Source organism: Lissotriton helveticus, chromosome 3_1 (genome assembly GCF_964261635.1).
Source record: "Lissotriton helveticus chromosome 3_1, aLisHel1.1, whole genome shotgun sequence".
Classification (NCBI taxonomy): domain Eukaryota; kingdom Metazoa; phylum Chordata; class Amphibia; order Caudata; family Salamandridae; genus Lissotriton; species Lissotriton helveticus.
Genome location: NC_136061.1, coordinates 1,116,930,409 through 1,116,950,771, shown reverse-complemented (window position 1 = coordinate 1,116,950,771; position 20,363 = coordinate 1,116,930,409). Strand labels below are relative to the sequence as shown.

The following is a 20,363-nucleotide window of genomic DNA, read 5'->3' as shown; positions in this document are numbered from 1 at the left end:
TGATAGGGGGTTCGGGATCTCTGAGAAGGCGCTTGGTGCAGGCTTACTGAGGACCACTGGGTGACCACCCTGGTGACACATTGCTAGAAGCATCCCTATTACTATACGACCCAATCAGATTCTCTCACTCCCAAGAGATGCTGCTCCTGGGGACCATCTGTGGGGTGTGAAGGCGCGGCCCAGACACTGAGAGGACCGGGGGACCCCGTGAGCCCGCAGGATGTTGTGACAAAAACACCAGAAACATTTGCTTGCAGAGCTGGGAGACTAGGCCATGGATACTTGGTGAGGACCTGGACTCTTGAGCAAATCAGCACAGAGGTGGGAGCGCTGGGTGTCGGAGGGGCGGAGCGTGACGACCGGCACGTAGTGTACTACGGGGGGCCTCCCCCTATCCTTGTCTTCCCAGTCAAATCAACAGTGGTGCCTGTTGGGGCCGTGTTAGGGCCTCACAGGGTTGCCTGCTTGGGCAGCCCCTGCATCCGCTGGTCCTCCTCACTTCGACGTTGGCCCTAGCTCTGGATGGTGAGGCCGCCTGGGGCTGGACAGAGAGAATGGCGGGCGGGGCTGTACGCTGCCAAGAGGGTCACAAGCGGATCATCCAGGACGATCCCTTCCCCCCTCTTTTCTCGGTGATGGACCACTGGGGTCTTGTTGGGGGAGCCGGTGAGCTGCTTTTCATCCCGGACACCCAGAAGGTTAGTCCTGACGACCCCCTATTTGAGACAGAGCCCTAGAGGGGCCGTTGATCGGGTCTCTCGCTACCGACCTAACATTGTGTGGTGAGGGGCCAAGTAATTGACGCAAGGATGGGCAAAGATAAGTCAGCATGCACCTCCGCTCCCAACATGATAACCCAGTACACTACACAGCGCCTACCAAGCGCATCACCAGACAGACGGGTCCTGAGGGTGATAGTGACAATGCTGGTGAGCCCTCCCAGGCAGAGCTCCTGGCGGCCATCCAGGGGTCCTTAACCGCTCTGGAGAAGCAGATCGAAATGGTCTTGATCGGCGTGGACCTGCTGAGAGCAGACCTACGCAAAATAGCAGATAAAGTGTCAATGGCTGAAGGGGACATTGTGCAGCTAAAAGGAAAGATAGCCTTTGCTAAAGCAGCAGGTGATCCAGTTGTCCAACGCTACAGGAGCGTTAGAGTGCAGGGCTGAGGAGGCGGAGGGCTACACCCGCTGAGTCCTGGGAATTCCAGAAAGAGCAGAGGACTGTAAGACAGAATCCTTTTTGGAACATTGGATACGAGTTAAGCTTTGTCCCAGGGGCCTCTCGAACATGTTTGTGGTGGAGCGGGCGCATCGGGCATTGGTTCCCCACCCAGCCCCCAGGGTAATAATCACAAAAATCCTGAACTATCAAGATAGAGACTGCCGGCAGCGAGTGAGGTTTCAGACCTATGCTACGAAAACAGCAAAGTAGCTATTTACCCCGATTACACTAGACTGGGCCAGGAGCAACGTAAAACTTTCCTCTGAGTCTAGCAGCAGGGAACTGCACTTACACAACATGTTGCTCTACCCAGCCAAGCTGAAGGTGATGACGCAGGGGAAGGACCACTTCTTTGAAACCCCTGACGAGGTCTGGGAGTGGTTGGAGATCAGGGGGGCTGCTTCCCCCCCCCCCAACCACTGGGAGCAGAAGGGAAGTCTGAGGGAGTGGATAACTCCGACACCCCAGGTGACGCGAGCCAGTCGCTGCAGGAATCGTTCTGCAGACAACGACCCTCCGAGTCAGTAGAGAATCACCATGGCTGAGGATGAAACTATGCAGGTGGAGGCCCAGGAGCAGAGTGTCTCTTCGCCGCTATCTGCAGTGCAGGGAATGGACTGCGCGCCTGCTCTGGGGGTACTTATCTTCTCAGAGGAAGCAATTCCTGAAACAATCCTGGACTCAGCCCTTACCCTACATGACTCTGGATGAAAATATGAACTCAAATATAGCATGGTCACAATTTGGGTGGGTATTCAGGACAAACACATTAAGGTTTGGCGGGGTGGGGGGCAGGTGGGAGAGTCTCTCCTAGGTGGGAGGGAGCCTATGTTGATTTGCATCCGATTAAGGAATATTACACATTATATCTATACACTAGGCCCCATTCAGTGGGGCGCCTCCAGGATTAGATAATTTGAGCTATTGGTCGGGCTTGGCTGGGAGGCCATAATCTTTGGGGAAGTCTCATGGCCCTGCACTGTTGCAGGTCTTTTGCCCGTGGGAGGAAGAGGGGGAGGGGGATGTTGGGACTCGTTTACGTTGTATTATACAGCATGGAATGGCTAGGAAGACTTTATGATATGGGGTCACAGGGCACAAGGGAAGCTTACCAATAACAATAGGGACTAAATTCATGAGCTGGAATGTAAGGGGGCTTGGCACTTGGACTAAGTGATATACGGTTCTCTAATTTCTCCGGAGGCACTGCGTGTCCATGGCATGCCTACAGGAAACACATCTCGACGATGCCGGAACCCAGACGCTAGCGAGAAAGTGGAGGGGGACAGATTTTTCCCTCATCATACTCTACCTATGCCAGGTGTGTGCTTGTGTGGGTGGCACCAGGAACACTGTTTTTACTGTGCTACATGCAAGCTGACATTAATGGTAGATGTATACTGCTGACAGCTAAGATAGATGGCTGAGAAATAGTCATAATAAACATATATGCCCTGAATGTAGACGACCTTGACTTATACTAATCCCTCCAGGAGGTGCTGGCGTCGGATTTGGGCTCTTTGATCCCTTGGGTTGGAGACTTTCATTGTGTTTTGGACCCGGAGTTGGATAGGCACCGCCCCCGCTGAGGTACAAAGCCCCAAATGACAGAGACTCCGAGAGGTAATGGGGAACTTGGGAGCTCAGGACATATGGTGGATTAGACACCCTACTTAGAAGATACACACTTGCTACTCCCTCACACACAGCACACTTAGACTCAATTGAGTCTTGGTTGCGACCTCAGACGCTGACTTAGATGTTGAGGTGACCCATCAGGCTCAATTCCTTTTCTGTCCACTCTCCGATCGTTTGTACGGTCCGTTGGGGCCTGTCGAGCACCTTCCAAGAGTATGGGGGATGCAGTTAGACATACTGGAAGATGCTGTTTGCAGGCAGCATATAGAGGGGGAACTGAGTAATTAAATGACAATTAACTGGGAAGGGGCGGAAATTACCAGGACTACAAAATGGGAGGCTTTGAAAGCAATGATGAGGGGGGCCTCTCTGCTGCTAACTTGTGGTGTTCGTAGGCAACTGCAGCGAGAGTTGGGGTGATGTAAGCAGCATTGATCGAAGTTGATCCAAATGACTCAGGCCGAGAATGGGAAATCCGGACACGCATTAGTGATATCCGGGACAGGCTCGACAAGTACACACTCAGTCAGCACCGACAACGCTTACACAGGGAGGGAGACAAGTCTGGCGATTACTGGCCTGGATCCTCTGTAGAGAACAACCCCGTCCCCAATACTGGCGCTGCGTGCCCCTACTGGCGCAGTGGTACACACAAGAGCTGCAATTTTACAAAAGCTGCAGCGCCTTCTTCAATCCGTATATACGGCGGACCTGACGATAAGGGCAGACTTTATTCTTCTATATTTGCAAAACAAGCAACTGACGAAGGTCCTTGCACAAGCCAGAGAGGAACTTGAGTGTTGAAAAACACGGGTTAACCCAAGTAGTCACTGGGACCTGGGCGAACGGTTAATGTAAACAAGGTGGTCCCAGTTACATACACACTTAACTCAACTAAAACTTTAATAAATCACATACACAAAAGACATTCATAACAACATTGTTTTTAATCACAACGTGTATCAAAAGTTCATTCATAGAAAAATACACATAATATATAAAATATATAAAAAATATACGCCCCGGAAAAATGAAATAGGGAAGGGTAGTGATGGGATAGTGAAAGTAAAGATTGAGTCACAGAAAAATGAATACAGCAAATTAATACTAAAATAACACACTAGAACAAATCATTGGTCAGTCAATTAAATGATCATGCCTCAAATGGAGTCGCAAATAATAAATCATGGGGGAGGCTGAACACAAAAAGAAAGAAGTGTCGACGTTTCGACCCAAATTAATGCAGGCGTGGTGTGAGCCTTGCTGGAGGGTCTTCCTCAGGACAGGAATGGTTGACAATGGGGCAATAGTTCTGTATAAAAAATAAAATGAATTATTTTCCAAAGGGTCATAAGATCCCTCAACCGCTCATATCAGTAATCATAATGGAAAGGCCGAATGAGGGGAACAAAACTCAATAGAGGAAATATATCAATGACAAGGGGGGGGGTTTGGTACTAGTGAGGCAAATGAGATAGAAAAGGCCTCAAAGTATTTATATTGTATACCGGCCCTTTGGTAGAATAGCCTCACTCTAAACCACATTTTTGAAACCACCCTAGACCAAACACTCGAATCATGGAATTGTGCAAAGGCCATCAAATTATAAAACACTTGCATGTAAAAACATACCTTCGAATAGTCTGGCAGTGCAGTAATTTGATATGGTGGTAGAGTGTTCAGAATGGAATTATATCTGGGAAATCAAATACAGTTCTTTCAGATTATATGGCCCACGAAAAATTATTACAATGGTGATAAATAGCCTCCCTAGTTCTGTTGGGTCATTCAACAAGGTTGGAATTCAGTAAATATCAAGTATTGTACGCATCAGTGCATTAAAAGTAGTTGTGATTATAAACATCCAATATATCACTGGAAAGCAAAACATTTCCGTGCCACAGGTATGGGTAAAATAATACCGATAATGCGGAATCAGTCAAACCACATCATATTAATGACTAAGGTATCAGCAGTTGAATGCGGCATGAAAACACTTACATATTCACGAAAGTCAGTGAAAGCAAGTAAAATGGTCCCGTGTTGGTCACTATCTAATCGTATCCTCAGCCAGTTATATAGAGCCCCACAGGGTCGTGATTGGGCACAGGAGCTGGAAATACAATAGGGCAGAGAGTCGATATCGAGGCTCAAATATGTAAACATGGACCCAGCAAAAGTGCCGCGTAATTTCATACCTGCCAAAAGCAGGCCAACAGCACACCGGATGAGGAATACGGCTGCGATAGTCAGTGCTGCCTTGCGGTAGATGTTAATTTAAAAAGTTCACAATCCGTGGCAATTGGCGAATCTATAAAGTTGGAAAATTCATTAGTTTTATAATTGTCACGTTAGTGTGCAGATTCATATACATAGTAGACAAGGGAGCATACCTGAAATATCATGGGGCGTGGTAGCTGGATGTCAACTATGGTGGATAAGCCTCACGCCACTGTATGCTTCTGTGGCTCCTTGCTTTACAAAGACTGAAGTCTGCCGATTAATCATAAAAAATGATAGGTGACGTTATAAATTAGACCAACGGACGCTGAGCTGTTATCACGTATTAAAAAAGGTAAAGAAAATGTAACCACGCATTCAGCCAGGGGTAGAAACGTACCGTGAGTCAAATCAGAACGTGCACCAACGCAAGGGAACCTCAGCAACACTGGACATCACCAAGTGAGAGCGGAATTGACCTTTTTGAACACTTCCCGTTTGACTTGGAACACGTGACCCTGAGTTGTAATGGTCACAAAGAGGGGACTAGAAAGGGAAAGTTCGATGTAGCCTGCCCAAATTAATGAGTGTTGCCTCTGACGTCACGGGATTTGTTAAGAAATTTATATCTATGGATTGCTGATAATTCACAAATATCCCATTCATGGCGCCAGTGAATGTGAGGAAATTATTAAATTTTCAAAAGCACAGTGTGTCTATCATGACCAATCGTATATGCAATTCTAAATCCATGTTGGTATTATTATGGGCCACATATGCAACAGAATACATATAATATACATTGATACATTTCATAGATGTGCAGCATAAATCTCTTATAGGTGTACCTGTCAAACATGACGGTAAAGGCCCCTTAATAGGCGACACATTTCTTAATGTACACTACCCAGATTGATATTTATGATACAACAGATGCTCAGATCGTGGTCATCAGACTACAGATTAGCTATTTGTGCAAAAGTACTTTCAGTTTCATTGAGCCCTGTTCTAACCGAGTCAAAAAGAAACATCCATTTTGCTTCACGAGTGTTGAGAATGTTAGAGATGCTACCTCCTCTAGCACTCAGTGTGACTTTCTCAAGAATCACCCACCTAAGGCTCTCTGGTGAGTGCTGTTTGGCTTTGAAGTGATCCACTAGTGGGGCTCCCACTACCTCGCATCTAATTCTGCTAGTATGTTGCAGGATCCTAGCTTTGGCCCTTTGCTGAGTTTGGCCAATATAAATTAAATCGCAGTCACACAAGATGGCATAAATTACGTTCTGGGTGTTGCAATTCGTAAGCGATTTCAATGCGATTTTATGTTCCTTGTGTTCAAAGGTCTTTGTCTGAATTGTGTTATCACAAGCTTTGCACTTGGTACATCTATAATGGCCTGTGGCAGGTGGAAGATTCCACATTGATAAGACAGTGGTAGGTTCTATAGAAGGAAGAAATGATCGGACAACATGGTCTCTGATGTTTCTTCCTCTTTTGAAAGCATGGAGAGGTAGGGATGGGTATCCGATATCATCGGAGATTAGTGGCCAATGTTTGTTGACAATCTTTTTAATTCTGTTACTCTCTGTGGTGAAAGTAGTCACACAAACCATCCGTGTATTATCTTCATCACATCGCTTAGGTTGCAACAAACATTCTCTAGGATTGTACCATGCTCTTTTTTTGGCCCTCTTAACCAATCGTCTGGGATAGCCTCTCTGAATCAATCTATTCATCAAATCATCTGCTTGTTCCATATAGTGTGACTTATCAGAACAATTTCTGCGGATTCGCAAAAATTGTCCTATAGGCAGGTTGTCCCTAAGGGATCTGGGATGATGACTCCCATACTGAAGGAGCGAGTTCCGCTCGGTGGGTTTGCGGAAGAGGGTCGTTTTCAAAGTCCCATCATCACTATAGATCGTGAGATCAAGAAAGTCAACACTGCATGAATCAGATTTAAAGGTAAATTTAATGTCTGTGGATTGTAAATCCAGCCAGTTTTGAAAAGCCGAAAGTTCAGTTTCAGTTCCGTTCCAGATAATAAGGATATCGTCTATATAGCGGACCCAAATTCTTAGATGGTGTTTGAAAGGGTTCCGCTCGTTGAGGATGATGTCTTCCTCAAATGCCGCCATATAGAGGATAGCTAGATCTGGGGCAAATGTAGCCCCCATGGCCACTCCCTTCGTTTGTAAGTAGAAGTGGTCCTGGAATATAAAGAAATTACGCATCATGGCCAGCCGTAAGAGTCCTACAATGAATTGTGTAGGGACCGGTACTGGGGCAGTCCTCTGATCCAAGTACCGTGTCATGATGGTTAAGGCCTCCTCTTGTGGGATACTTGTATAAAGCGAAGTTATATCACATGTAACCAATATCTCTTTCTGTATGTCATAAGGTAGGCCATCCACTATGCCTATTGTGTGCATGGTATCACGAAGATATGTTGGTGTCGCCTCCGCTAGGGGTTTAAGGAAGAAATCAATATATCGGCCCAATGGTTCCAACATCGAGCCACAGCCCGAAACAATGGGTCTACCGGGTGGCTCACTTAGACTCTTATGTATTTTTGGCAAAGTATATATAGTCGGTAACCTTGGAGTCTGTTGGTTAAGATAATGGAATTCCAACTCAGAGAGGAATCCTTCATCAAGGGCCGACCTAGTCAATTCAAGGATATCCAAGGCAAGGGCCAAAGAGGGATCAGTGTTAAGTATTTGATAGCTAACGCCATCATTTAGCTGTTTGTAGATTTCATTCTTGTAGTTCTTAACATCCTGAACCACAATGGCACCTCCCTTGTCCGCTGGCTTAATTATTATTTCTTTGTTGTTTCCAAGGGACTGAAGGGCCTTCTTCTCATTTCTGTTGATGTTAAATGGATGGTAAAGACGTTTGTCCAGAACCTGGTTAACGTCACGTAACACCACTGACTCATATGCTAAGATTTTATGTGACATAGAGTTGGCTGGTGGCACAAAAGTAGATGGAATACGTAAGCCAGTGTATGATTTACATTGGTAAGGTGGTCTATTTTGAAAGAAATATCTAAGCCGGACTTTCCTAAAAAACGTACACAATTCCGATCTGATGGTAAATTGATCGGGGATGTTGGTAGGTACATATGAAAGTCCCTTGCTTAGTACTTTCTGTTCATCATCAGAAAGACGGTAGTTAGAAATATTGACCACTGGGTTGGATGGGCTCACCAGCGGTACACCTTGCGGCGGGTCGATATTTCCCCGTGTTGTTCTGATTAAAAATGTACCTGCTTCTGGTTCTGGGGCCTGCCACGTCCACCTTCCCAGTTCTGGTTCCCTGATTGGTGGCCTCGTTGGTAGCCCCTGGACCAATTGTTGCCTCGGTTCCTGGGGGGTTGCCATTGGCCCTGGCCCTGGTCTAAAAAAGGTTGCTGGCGAGGTTGGTAATTATAATCCTGTGCGTTCTGAGGATGACTGGGTCCAGATGGATCAAAATCCCCTTCAGAACCGTAAGAGGAGTCGGAGAACGTTTTATAATTACGTCTCCCTCGTGTGTTACCCGCGCCTCTGTTGGTAAAGCGACCCTGAGTATCTTGACGATAATAGTCCTCCTGTAAATAGGGGTAGGTTTTCTTCTTATCGTAGAGTCTCAGGTCGCGGGCCAATTTTTCGGGTTTTTTATTTTGTGTAGTTAATTCAAAGTCCTTGAGAGTAGCATCCAAAGAGCTAATGGCCTCTTTGGCATTGGTTAGTGCTCTATCACCGTTGATTTCAGCTCTGAGTGCTGCAATTTCTTTAGAAATAGACTGCACTTGTTCTCCTGCAGTCTCAACCCCCAGCACCATCCAGTGCCGGGAGCAATTGTTAGCCACGTAGCTAAAACCCTCCTTAAACTTAGGGACCTCAACAAAAATGGCAGGCTCGATCTTAATTTGGAGGCCTACTGGGATGATGTTCTCTTGGAGGTAACGGGTGAGCAAATGACCATGCCACCGTGTTCGAATTAATTTCTTTTCTAGTCTTTCTAAACGAGCAATCTTGTCTCTCAAGGTGAAATCAATCGAGAGGAACTTGAGGCCCCGCTTACCACAGAGGAAATACGGGCTGCGCTATTAATACTCCCACGTTCCAAGTTTCTGGGGGGGTGATGGATTCCCGCCTGAGTTCTACCGGCATACACTAACACGCTGACCCGGGCACGCTTACAGGTAAATCAGGAGGCTTTTGACAAAGGAATCCTCCCTCCCACCATGAGGCAGGGTGAATTATGTATGATCCTGAAGCCAGCACTGCGATGAACTTGCGTTGTCTAACACACGTTATGCAGGAATTGAAACTCCGGGAAGAGGAGATGGTACTCGTGCCGATAGACCTTGCAAAGGCGTTCAACACAATAGATTGGCAAAACCTTGTACAGGTCCTCAGATCCATGGGGTTTGGACCCTGGCTCTGTGGTTGGATCAAAATACTGTACACAAAGCCTCGTGCTTGAGTGAGACTGGGAGGGGCTTGGTCCGAGGAGTGGATTCCAGAGCGAGGCACCTGTCAGGGGTGCCCACTCTTGCCCCTCCTTTTCGCTCTGGCCATCGAGCCCCTGGAGGTGCGGGTTAGAGCCGATCTGGAACAGTGAGGAATCCCTGTGGGAGACAAGACCCATACTGTTTCTCTGTACGCGACAACGCTGTCTTTTACCTAGCATATCCCGAGTGGCCATTACAAGACTCCTCCAGCACCTGGAGCGCTTTGGGGTGGTCTCTGGCCTGCAACTCAACCGAGATAAATTGCTGATCTTCCCCTTGGCGGTATGGCCACTAGCCCTTTGGAGGGCCTCCCAGATTTGGAACTCAGATGAGAACTAGCTCACTTCCGGTACGTCGGGGTCCAGATTGCATTGGACAATGCCCAGTTAATAGCCCTAAACCTGGACAGGGTCCTGACGGCCCTGAGATGCAATAGGACTTTTTGGAACACTTTACCTCTGTCCCTGATGGGTAGACTCGCAGTTTCCAAAATGGTGACGCTAGACAGGGGCCTAAATGCACTCCAGAACTCACTCTGCCCGGTTCTGGCACAAATCTCCAAGCACTTCAACACGATTCTTATTTCACTACTGTGGGCTGGACGGCATTGTAGAATAGCTCTCACTACACTGACATCCAGAAACGAAGAAGGGGGGCTAGAAGCCCCAAACTTTGATTTATACTACTTTGCGGCCCTGCTCTAACACGTGTCCTGGTGGTTGGAGGAAGAGGACAACTAGGAAAAGTGGCTCTGAGCTGGCTGAGTGAACCCAGTAGCCCTCACAGTAGCGCTGATAAGAGGGAGGGGTGTTGAAGACTTGCCATACCTGGTTCGTCAAACTGTAAATATATGGCAGCAGTATGTAGAAAAGGTGCTGCGACATGTGCCATTCCACAGAGAGCTCCCCATCTGGATATGGGCCCTATTAAGGACATGAGCGCTCACATGTCCTTTTAAGCTTGGAGGGAGGGCAGATTTGACGTCCTCGCAGATCTCTAGCCAAATGAGACGCTCATAATGTATGAACAAGCCTGTGAAAGATTTGCGCTGGGGCAGGGTCACTACTTAAAGTGCAGGGGGATCCAAGAGGTTGTAAAAGTTACCTGGCCTCAAAACCCAGACACCCCGCAGCCGACAAACACTCTGGATCTGCTCCTTACATGCGGCTCTGGGCGCAGAATGATATCGCTCCTATATAAGGCCATGAAGGGGGACTCGGCTGCCCATTCCCCATCGTCAAGGACAGCATGGGAGGGGGTCCTAAATGAGAAAATAGAGGACAGGACTTGGATGGCCATTTGCAAACTTACTCATACAGTCTCCTGTAATGCCAGGTTTAAATTGGTCCACTTTAACTTCCTACACCGCACCTATTTCACTCTGGCAAAACTATGACGTATTACACAAAATAATGATGGCAAGTGCACACCATGTGTGGCGTAGAGGAAGCAGACTTTCTGCACCTGGCGTGGGCATACCCTGAGCAGCGGCATTTCTGGGCACAGGTGGTAGAAAAGGTGCGAACGAACACAGTTCTCCCCTTACGAGACGAACCAATCCCCAATGTTTGCTAGCCAACGTAGGTAACTCAAAAAACAAAAATAGCAAACAAACTGCTGCAGTTCATGGTGGTCCTGGCCAGACGTAGAATAGCTATAAATTGGATGGGGCAAAGAAGCCCAGATATATCAACATGGATGCAGGACGTCAGGGAGTGGGCCCTAGCGGAAGAAACACACATGAAATTAAATCGCAAGGATGATAACCTACAGGCAGATCTTGTGGAGTGGCGTGAGTTGTTTAGCTTGGCCCTCAACTCAGGGGTGAAGCAGAGCGAGCAGAGTGACATTCCTTCCAGTGGGAACGGATTAGATGTCATTGAAGACCGAGGAGGGGAGGACTCAAGAGGTCAAGGGGAATGAATGCTTCCCCATTGCTTACAGTGAACCATGATGATGCCTATAATGTATCCCTCATTGTCAAGTATATCACTGCTTTAATTTAGGATTATGCCCTAGGCACTCCAGGGGTTATGCACAAGACCCTTATGATCTATTGTATGCTGTAATGTTGGTTGTTTAAACAATTAAAGACGAAAAAAAAGTTTTTAACCGCATGCGTGCGGGCGGAATTCCGCTCGTACGCTGACTTTTTTAAAAGCGCACTTTACGTGACGAGCTGGGCTCGTCATGAGCGTGCGAGGAGGCTACCTCATGACGAGCCCAGCTCGTCATCAGCGTCGAAGGGGTTAACAAAAAAAAAGACCTACCAAAAATACATACATATATAGGGGCCCTCAATCCACGCTTTCACCATTGGTCTTTTGACATGACACTCAAATTATACTTTCTCCCAGCCAAGGAATGCATGCATGGCCAAACACTTATAAGGTACCAAAGGCGAGACCTATTATCTATGCCAATGCTTTTTTTTTTCTTCTGGGGCAGTTGGTGCCAAATTCCTGCCATCCTGATGCCATGAATATGAAATGAGTGACCCTATAAAATGAGAAAACGGGATGCCTACAAAACAGTGCAGTCACACCGGTGTGAACTGTAAAGATAACGAGAACTAGTATCAACGCAAGCGGATTCTATATACAACAGATACACACCTTAGTGCAGCCAGACTGGCTTGCAACCCGGTCTGAAGATTGGTGTACAAGAAAACAATAAAGCACGAATAATGACGTGCGTGCCTGAACAGGAGCACGTGTGATATGCACCAAAACCAGTCAGCAAAATGTATCGTTCTGGAAGCACTACTTTTGGTTAGAGAATTTTTTTTCATGTAGAATCTGAACTACTTAAACTTGAGCGAGAACTTGCAGGCTGAACAAATCATACGGACATGTGTTGTTCACATGTCTTGTCTGTAATCCTACCACCAAGTGTAAAGTCTTCCGAAAAAGGTAAACATGATAGTAGCATTTGAAAACAAAACTTAAATCCTTCACTGTGCTCTACTTATCTTAGTGAGCAAGAAGAGTGCATTTTTCGCCAATTCACTTCAGCACATTCTGACAGCATGCACGCATTTTAATGCTTTCTACCAAAGACTTGAAGGTAATCGCTATGAAGACTAGTCTGCAAAAGGTTGCCATTGGTGATACTTCGTTACAAAAGACTTTGAGAAAGTTTAAGCTATTGGCATTGTAAATGACAAGGTCTTTTATTTATGTTTTAAAAACCAACACGTAAATAAGTCATTGCAATTTACAATGCCAATAGCTTAAACTCTCACAACTGCGAGACCTATTGCATTGCAAATACTCTTCCTGACCCACGTATATATTAAGGCCAAAGAATATACTTACGCACAGCCAACAGGCCATAAAAAGCCATATTAGTCACGATGAAAAAAAAGATATTACACATGCTCCCCATTCAAAGATAATATATTCCACTTGAACAACTCTCACGGTACCATTGGCATTTGTGACTGATTCGCTAATAGCCTTTGTAAAGAGCCCACTGCCCAGTCTGTTAGCGCTTGCAGTGACTTTTCTTACTCGGCCACTGTAATAACCCGAAAAAACACGAAGTATGACCACTGCAGAAAGGCACATATTATAGTTCATATTTGTATTGTCATAGCGCTCATAAGAATCATACAAGTATGTCAAAGCGCTTCACGTGACTGTGGGAAAGTCAAGATAGGATGGTAGACACAAATTCGCAAATAAGAACACAACATGGTGTATGGTAAGGTTGAATAAACCAAGTTGAGGCTCGGAATTCTAAATGTCAGAAAGCATGAATGTCAAGTCAAGTCAAATGATCTTTATTCGGAATTTGGTGCTTCCATAAAAGTACATACAGTTTAAAACATATTAAAAAAAAATGCATAAGACATATATTATTTAAAAATGTTAGATAAAAACACAAAACTTCCCAATAAAATTTTTAGAGCAGCATATATGGCATAAAGTGCATAATACATGAGCAAGAAAAGTCCTAATAGGCTTGATGTTTAAATTACAGTTTTCAGTTTATATTCTCCCTGCAATAGTCGTTTACATCCTAGCCAAACATACGGAAGGGTCTATGTGCAAAATATGTCATAACAATAAAGTGCATTATGCATTTAATAACAAAATACTGTAGTCCGTCAGGCAAGTTCCATGCTTGCCCTTGATCTCACACAGGCTTTTAAAAAGCAACTTACAGTACATATCACCTCATCTGTTGACAGCATTTGTAGAGTTCTTATTGCCAGGGTAAAATCCCTTTGGTCATATTTGCGAAGGAACGGCATTAAATATTGGCGGGTATACATTTTATAATAACCACAGAAGAAAAAATTATGTAACAAACTTTGTTTCCCACCTTCAGAGCAAGGACAATCCAGCTGTTCTAAATTTTTATTAAAGCCGAGGGGAAAACTTAATAGATTGACAATGCTTCTATCCCGGAATCGGAACAGAAGACTCCGGTTCCATCTTCCCATTGAAATTGACAGATATCTGCAGGGCTTGTTTGGATTGACATTGCCGGATTCAGCATAGGGCAAATATTTAATAACCGTAGATTTAGCAAATTCAGATCCCAACCGTTCCTCCTTATATGAGTCAAACAATGCCCGTTTGACAATATTCTTGTGGGCATGAGTGATGATGTTAGGGGAGCTAAACAAGAATCCCTGACCCACGCTCAACAGGCTATTCTCAACGGCATTTAACCAAGGTATATGATGAGATCTTTCACATAGTAAGCAGTCAGATATTATGCTGCGTGTTAAAGCTGCCGCTGGGTTTAACCATATTTTTATCCAAAAAAGGGCGGGTCTGGATCTAATAAAATCCTCAATATATGGCAACTTAAGCTCATTGTGACAGATAAATGTAGAGGCACAAAGAACTCCTCCCAGTACCCTCCTACAAAATCTATTTTCCTCTAATTGAACAGGCGTACTATTACAATAACCCCACACTTCTGCTCCATAAGTCCCCGTTGGTTGACATTGAGTACGATAAATGTTTAGAAGAGGGGTAGTGACATCTGCCTGTTTAGGTTGCCGGAGAGATAAAATTGAGTTAATTGACTTGCCAATTTTATTTCTCGCAAGGCTACATGTGGCTGCCATGAGCCTGTGTTAGAGAATACCAATCCCAGATAAGGGAAAGTGCTAGTGCATCTTAAAGTGTTATCACCTGATTTAATCGAGGTAATATTATATTTTTTAGGTCCACAGTTCATGATAAATGATTTTTTTAAATTAGTGTTCAAACCCAAATCAGACATAAAAGCAACAAACCCAGTAATTAAAATACGAAGGGCATTAGGTGTACGCCCCATTAATACTGCGTCATCCGCATAGAGCAGGGCAGTAATGGGGGAGCCATTTATGATTGGTACATCTTTAGCGATCTTGCTCAGAGTGCTGCTCAACCCGTTAATATATAAAATAAAAAGCAGTGGGGCGAGTACGCAGCCCTGTCTAACTCCTCTGCTAATAAAAATATCATCAGAGACCTCGCCCTCATTATTAATACGTACTCTGGCCTTTAGATCCCTATGTAAATAAGAGAGAAAATATACCAGAGAATCATCCAAACCATAATTAAGCAAAAGTGACCACAAACTAGAACGGTTAACAAAATCAAATGCACAACTCAAATCCATAAATCCTAAATAAAGCGGGGACTTTTTTACGGTAATATACTTGGCCATGATCAAATTCAAATTAAGACATTGTTCAATGGTGCCCACATGACTTCTAAAGCCTAGTTGACTGCAATGTAATACATTATTATCCTCAGCCCAGTTCCTAATTCTTTTAAAAATTACCCTTCCAAGGACCTTTAGCGTATTATCAATTAACGAAATTGGGCGGTAACAGGCCGGGTCCATCCTATCACCTTTTTTGAATATCGGTACGATAACGCTATTAGACCATGATTCAGGAATTGAGCTGTCTGACAAGTTATTAAATAAATTACATAACAAAGGGGCCCATAAATTAATTTCGGATTTGATCTGATCAATCGAAAGGCCATCCGGGCCCGGGGCTTTGTTGCTGGCGCTCTCAACTATAGCATCTTCAACCTCGGATAATAAGATGTTCAGTGATCCGACAGTATTAGGTAGGGGGACAATATCTGATAAACAGCCAGAAGTAGCATAGATTTTAGAGAAGTGCTCCACCCACGCCTCACCAGTTATATTACAATTAATTGGTTTGATGTTAGAACCAAAGGATCTGAGAGACTTAACCTCTCTCCAAAAACCTGTCGTATCTTTTAGTGTAGCAGTACGGGTAAGAGATTCCCAATGATCAATCACTAGGGCCTCAGATCGGGTACGTAACGTGGTTTTATATTTAGATCTTAAATCTCTCACAAGGAAGGCATCCCTTGGGTTGGTTGTTAGGGCCGCCCTCAGGTCCCTGTTGGCCTTAGAGCATAAGGAATCAAACCAGCGAGGGCCATGATCTTTATTTGGCCTGGCTGGTTTAGAGGATTCTCTTTTAATAGCCCTGCAGAGATTACTAAAAGCAGCAACCACATCATGGCCTGAACTGTTGTGCGACAGACAAGTCGCGACTAGCGTTGGATGTTTATTAATGACTCTGGCTAAAATGTCTTTGTTGTCCACCCCTTTCCATATCAATCTTAATCTATCAGTGGATAATGCCAGATTTTGTGCCCCAATCTCTACTCTCGGTGCATCCTTCGTGAACTGCAGATTTTTTAGATATATTCTAAGTGGGTAATGATCACTATATGCGGAACAGATGACTTCTGCTTTTGAGATTATGTCACTTAATGATGGAGAGATAAACATGTAGTCTATTGTGGAGGCACAAATGTGTTTTTACAGAAAACGCGTCATGGTGCTATACAAACATTTTAGCCTGCACTAAATAACCCACAACCGATCATATGACTCCAGATAACAGAATGCACAGGGAGTTATTTTTGCGAAGCATTTAGACGCAGTTTTCCTAAAAAAGCACTGAAGTAATGTATTTTAATACTTTTACCGAGTTCTTCGGTGTTTGTCTACCCAGATTGTTTGAATAATTCGCATACTCGAATACATTTAAATATTTTACAGATATTTGCCAGTATCTTCTTTAACTTTCCCTGTTTGTTTAAGAGCACCATATAGATCTGTTTGCAAGAAAAATGTGTTCTTTCTCAACAGAAGAAACATCTCCACAACATAGGCAAAGGGTGTATTGAATCGGCGGGAATACACAAACAGGATATTTTGCGTGAACACGGAAAAATAGAGCTTGCGGTAACACACTGCTGAAAAAAGTAGGATAATATTGTTTTACGTGTATATAAGCGTATTCAACATGAAATATTTACCTGTGCGCATATAATACATAATGGCTCTGCATGCGTAAAGTAGGGTTCAATAAATATTCAAGTGATCCAAATAGTTTACGATAGTTGCGAAAACGCGTCATCCATTAAACATTTTAGTCTGGCAGGTCATTGTTAAAAAATGATCACATACTGTAAGGGCATGTATAAACACAGGCTGCGAAAGCAAGAAACGCTGTGGGACCATTCAAGGCAAAACGATATTAACAAAAAATTATCACATACTGTAATGGCATGTATAAAAAAAGGCTGCGAAAGCAAGAAACGCTGTGGGACCATTTAAGGCAAAACGATATTTACAAGCATTGGCTGCGCGGCCATAAAAGTGACACGGCTGCGAAAATGAAAGTTATCGCGATCTCATGCTGGCTGCGCGTGTGCACGCAAGCTTGAGGCCACCAAAAGGCTGTAGTGGCACTTTCAAAAGCCACTTACAAAATGTTGCGCAGACAGCGCATGCCCTGGCTCAGCGACACCTAAAAGCAAAGTCAGGAAATGAATTGAAATTGGTAATTTGGGCTCATTATTAACCACGCTGGCTAATAATGAATCCTGTGGAAAACAATCACGACTAGTTATAATAGCAAACGTGTCTGTACACATTTATATACTGAAGCCACATCTCTTCAGCTTGGTGCAGGTTTTTCTTTACAAAACTGCAGTACCACCATCCTCCGTTAGTGGGCGCTTCAAAAGGCCACAGTAAAGAAGCTTCAAAAGGCTGCAGTACAAAGGAGCTCTGAGACCTTCCTATAACCAAAACATAAAGGGCCAAAATAAACTTTTTAATTGAGTTGTACTAACCACAGAATAAATGTTCCTAGGGTGTGATCGCAAACTTCAAAAAAAATTATCAAGAAATGTATTGAACCCTGTAATTTGGACTCATTAGTATGAACCAGCTATGGCAAATAATCATGGGCGGAACAAGCACAACTGGTTGAAATGGCAAAAGTGTGTATGCAAATTTATAGACTAAAGCCACCCCCCTCAGCTTGATGCAGGTAAATTAAAGCAGTTGCTTCTGACTTGAGCTGGACCTCTATTAACAAAAAGTGGAACTGCAGACTTATGGAAATATTCCAATGCTTTTGCATTTGACTAGAAGGGGACCCTAGGAATGACTTGTGGAACTGCAGTTTCATGAAAGTTTTTCAATGCATTTCCATTCCACTTATGAGGGACACCTAGTGACTAGTGGAACTGTGGGTTGATGTAAAAATGTCAACGCTTTTGCATTTTACTTGTGCGGGACACCTAGTAATAACTAGTGGAACTGCAGATCTGTGCAAGAATGTCAATGCTTTTGTATTTGATCTGCGAGTGACACCTAGTAACCAGTAGTGGAACTGCAGCTTCATTTAAGAATGTAATGCTTTTGCATCTGACTCGATAGGAACACCATAGTAATAACTAGTGGAACTGCAGCTTTAAGTTAAGAATTTCAGTACTTTTGCATTTGACTTGTGAGGGACACCTAATAACTACTTGTGGGGCAGCACCTTCATGGAAGAATGTCAAAGCTTTATTAGAGTTGCAAAAGTAGATGTGTACTTTATGTTGAGACAAGACTCCCCCTCCCCCCTCCACTTTGTGCATTACATTTTATGCAGTAGCATTTTACTCATGAGGGACATTTAGTAACAATTGTGAGTTATTGCATCCTTGGGGCATTGTGACAGACTTGCTAAGCAGTAGCTTTAGAGGTACATCTAGTAATGTTCTGAAGGGCTGCAGTCTTGATAACTTCTTCACATTAGTTTTTTTTTACTTGGAAAGTATATCTAGTAATCTAGTAATTACTTGGTAACTGCAGCTATGTGAAAGGCCAGACCGATTTGCTTTGCCAATGCTTGGTTCTTTTGTTTGTGCTGGTCCAGTGAAGACCGAAAATGAGATGTTTTAAAGGACTTGGTATACTCTGCCTCAGTACCCAACTTCTGTTGTCCTAACACACCTCTCCCACACCGGTCCTCCTAACCTGCAACGTTTTGTGTAAGAATATTTCATTAGATATTTTTTACCAATAAATTATCTGTTCTAATTTCTCTCGCCCTGTGCCTGTACGTTCAATGCATCTTGAAGTCTAGTAGTCGATTGATGCTCAAAGTTGGGCTAAGAGAAAGATTGCTTCCTCCTACGATCCAGGTAATCGTCAGAGAGATGCAGTGGTATCACAGCACAGCCTGATGTTTTGTTGCATGAGTACAACACTGCACTGGAAAGTGGTAAAATATGAGCTGTGTCTCAAGTTTCTCCTTTGTGTTTTGTTTATGAATGTTGCAAAAGAGCATGGTACAAAAAAGTTAAGAGAGGATTTGCAACAATATAGTGAACAATGCAAAATTTCTTAGCTAACGTGCAGGAAAGTTTCAATTCTTTTAAGAACGCGGAGGCGAAGATTAGGCTGTATCTTTCTCCATTTATTGCACTCCAGCAGCCCTACAAAAAGACATCATTTATATTGAAACGACATTTTCCATGAACACAGGGAAAATGGAAACAGAAAAAGTCCAAAGAGCAGCAGCCAATCCTGTGTCAAGACGCCTCATAACCTCCCCTGCGGACATTATCTTCCTGCGACCCCATCAAGGCAGTCTTCGGATTACTCTTGCTTGCCAGCATCCGATCCTAAGGTAAAAGAAAGCTAGGTAAGCTCAAGGGAGTAAACCCTATGCAACAACTTTGAACAACGTAACCTGCCAACCGGCAATAAGCTACAATATCATAATCAACATTTCGTATGAAACTAACATTTCCACAAACGTTTTAGTCACCATGCATACTCGCATATTATGGACGGGTTAGAATGAATACCGGGTGGGCAAATCTACGCCTCTGTGTCCTTAATAGAATTGAAACTTTCCTGCACGTTAGCTAGGAAATTTTGCATTCTATGGCAGGACCGGAGGCTTCAGATTAGGCTAGTTTAAAGCTTGTCCACCACCAAAGACCCCAGTGACACTACTGGTTTAAAGTAAAATCTTTTGAAGGTGGAGTGCGAAGACCAGTCTGCAGCATTCAAAATATCCTCAAGCCGTGCTCCCAGGGAAAAAGCCTTGGATGCCATTGCACCCCTCACTGAGTTAGCTCCAAAACGTGAAGTATCTATACCTGCTTCCTGCATTACCCACCGGACCCACCTCGCAATAGTACGGGGCCAAACCGCCTGTGTGGTTTAGTAAGAGCAATAAACAATTGTTTGATGCCCTGTGGACGTATATCTACTGTCGCCACTTCGTAGGCTTTGAACCCTCTGACTACACACAACTTTGGGATGTCAGGAAATGCAGGATGGGACACAGAACATGAATTGCACTTAGTTAGTCTAAAAATGTGAAAGGTAACTCCTTCTGGAGTGAAGACCCGGCCCGTGAGATCTAAGGCCCTCACATCCAAAACCCTGTGACATGAAATCAAGCACATCAACATTGCAAGTTA

General features: G+C 44.2%; 1 protein-coding gene and 1 long non-coding RNA gene across 4 annotated transcripts in view; one reads left to right on the top strand and one right to left on the bottom strand.

Moving 5' to 3' along the window:
• GPD2 (glycerol-3-phosphate dehydrogenase 2) overlaps positions 1–20,363 on the top strand; it is a 1,236,906-nt gene that overhangs the window by 314,312 nt on the left and 902,231 nt on the right. The gene's annotated exons all lie outside the window — the stretch shown is intronic.
• LOC144823313 (uncharacterized) lies at positions 3,864–5,537 on the bottom strand. Its single transcript, XR_013608765.1, has 6 exons — positions 5,482–5,537; positions 5,255–5,354; positions 5,060–5,172; positions 4,863–4,974; positions 4,494–4,557; positions 3,864–4,173 (listed from the first exon to the last, which is right to left on the bottom strand). It is a non-coding gene; the product is annotated as an uncharacterized LOC144823313 (long non-coding RNA).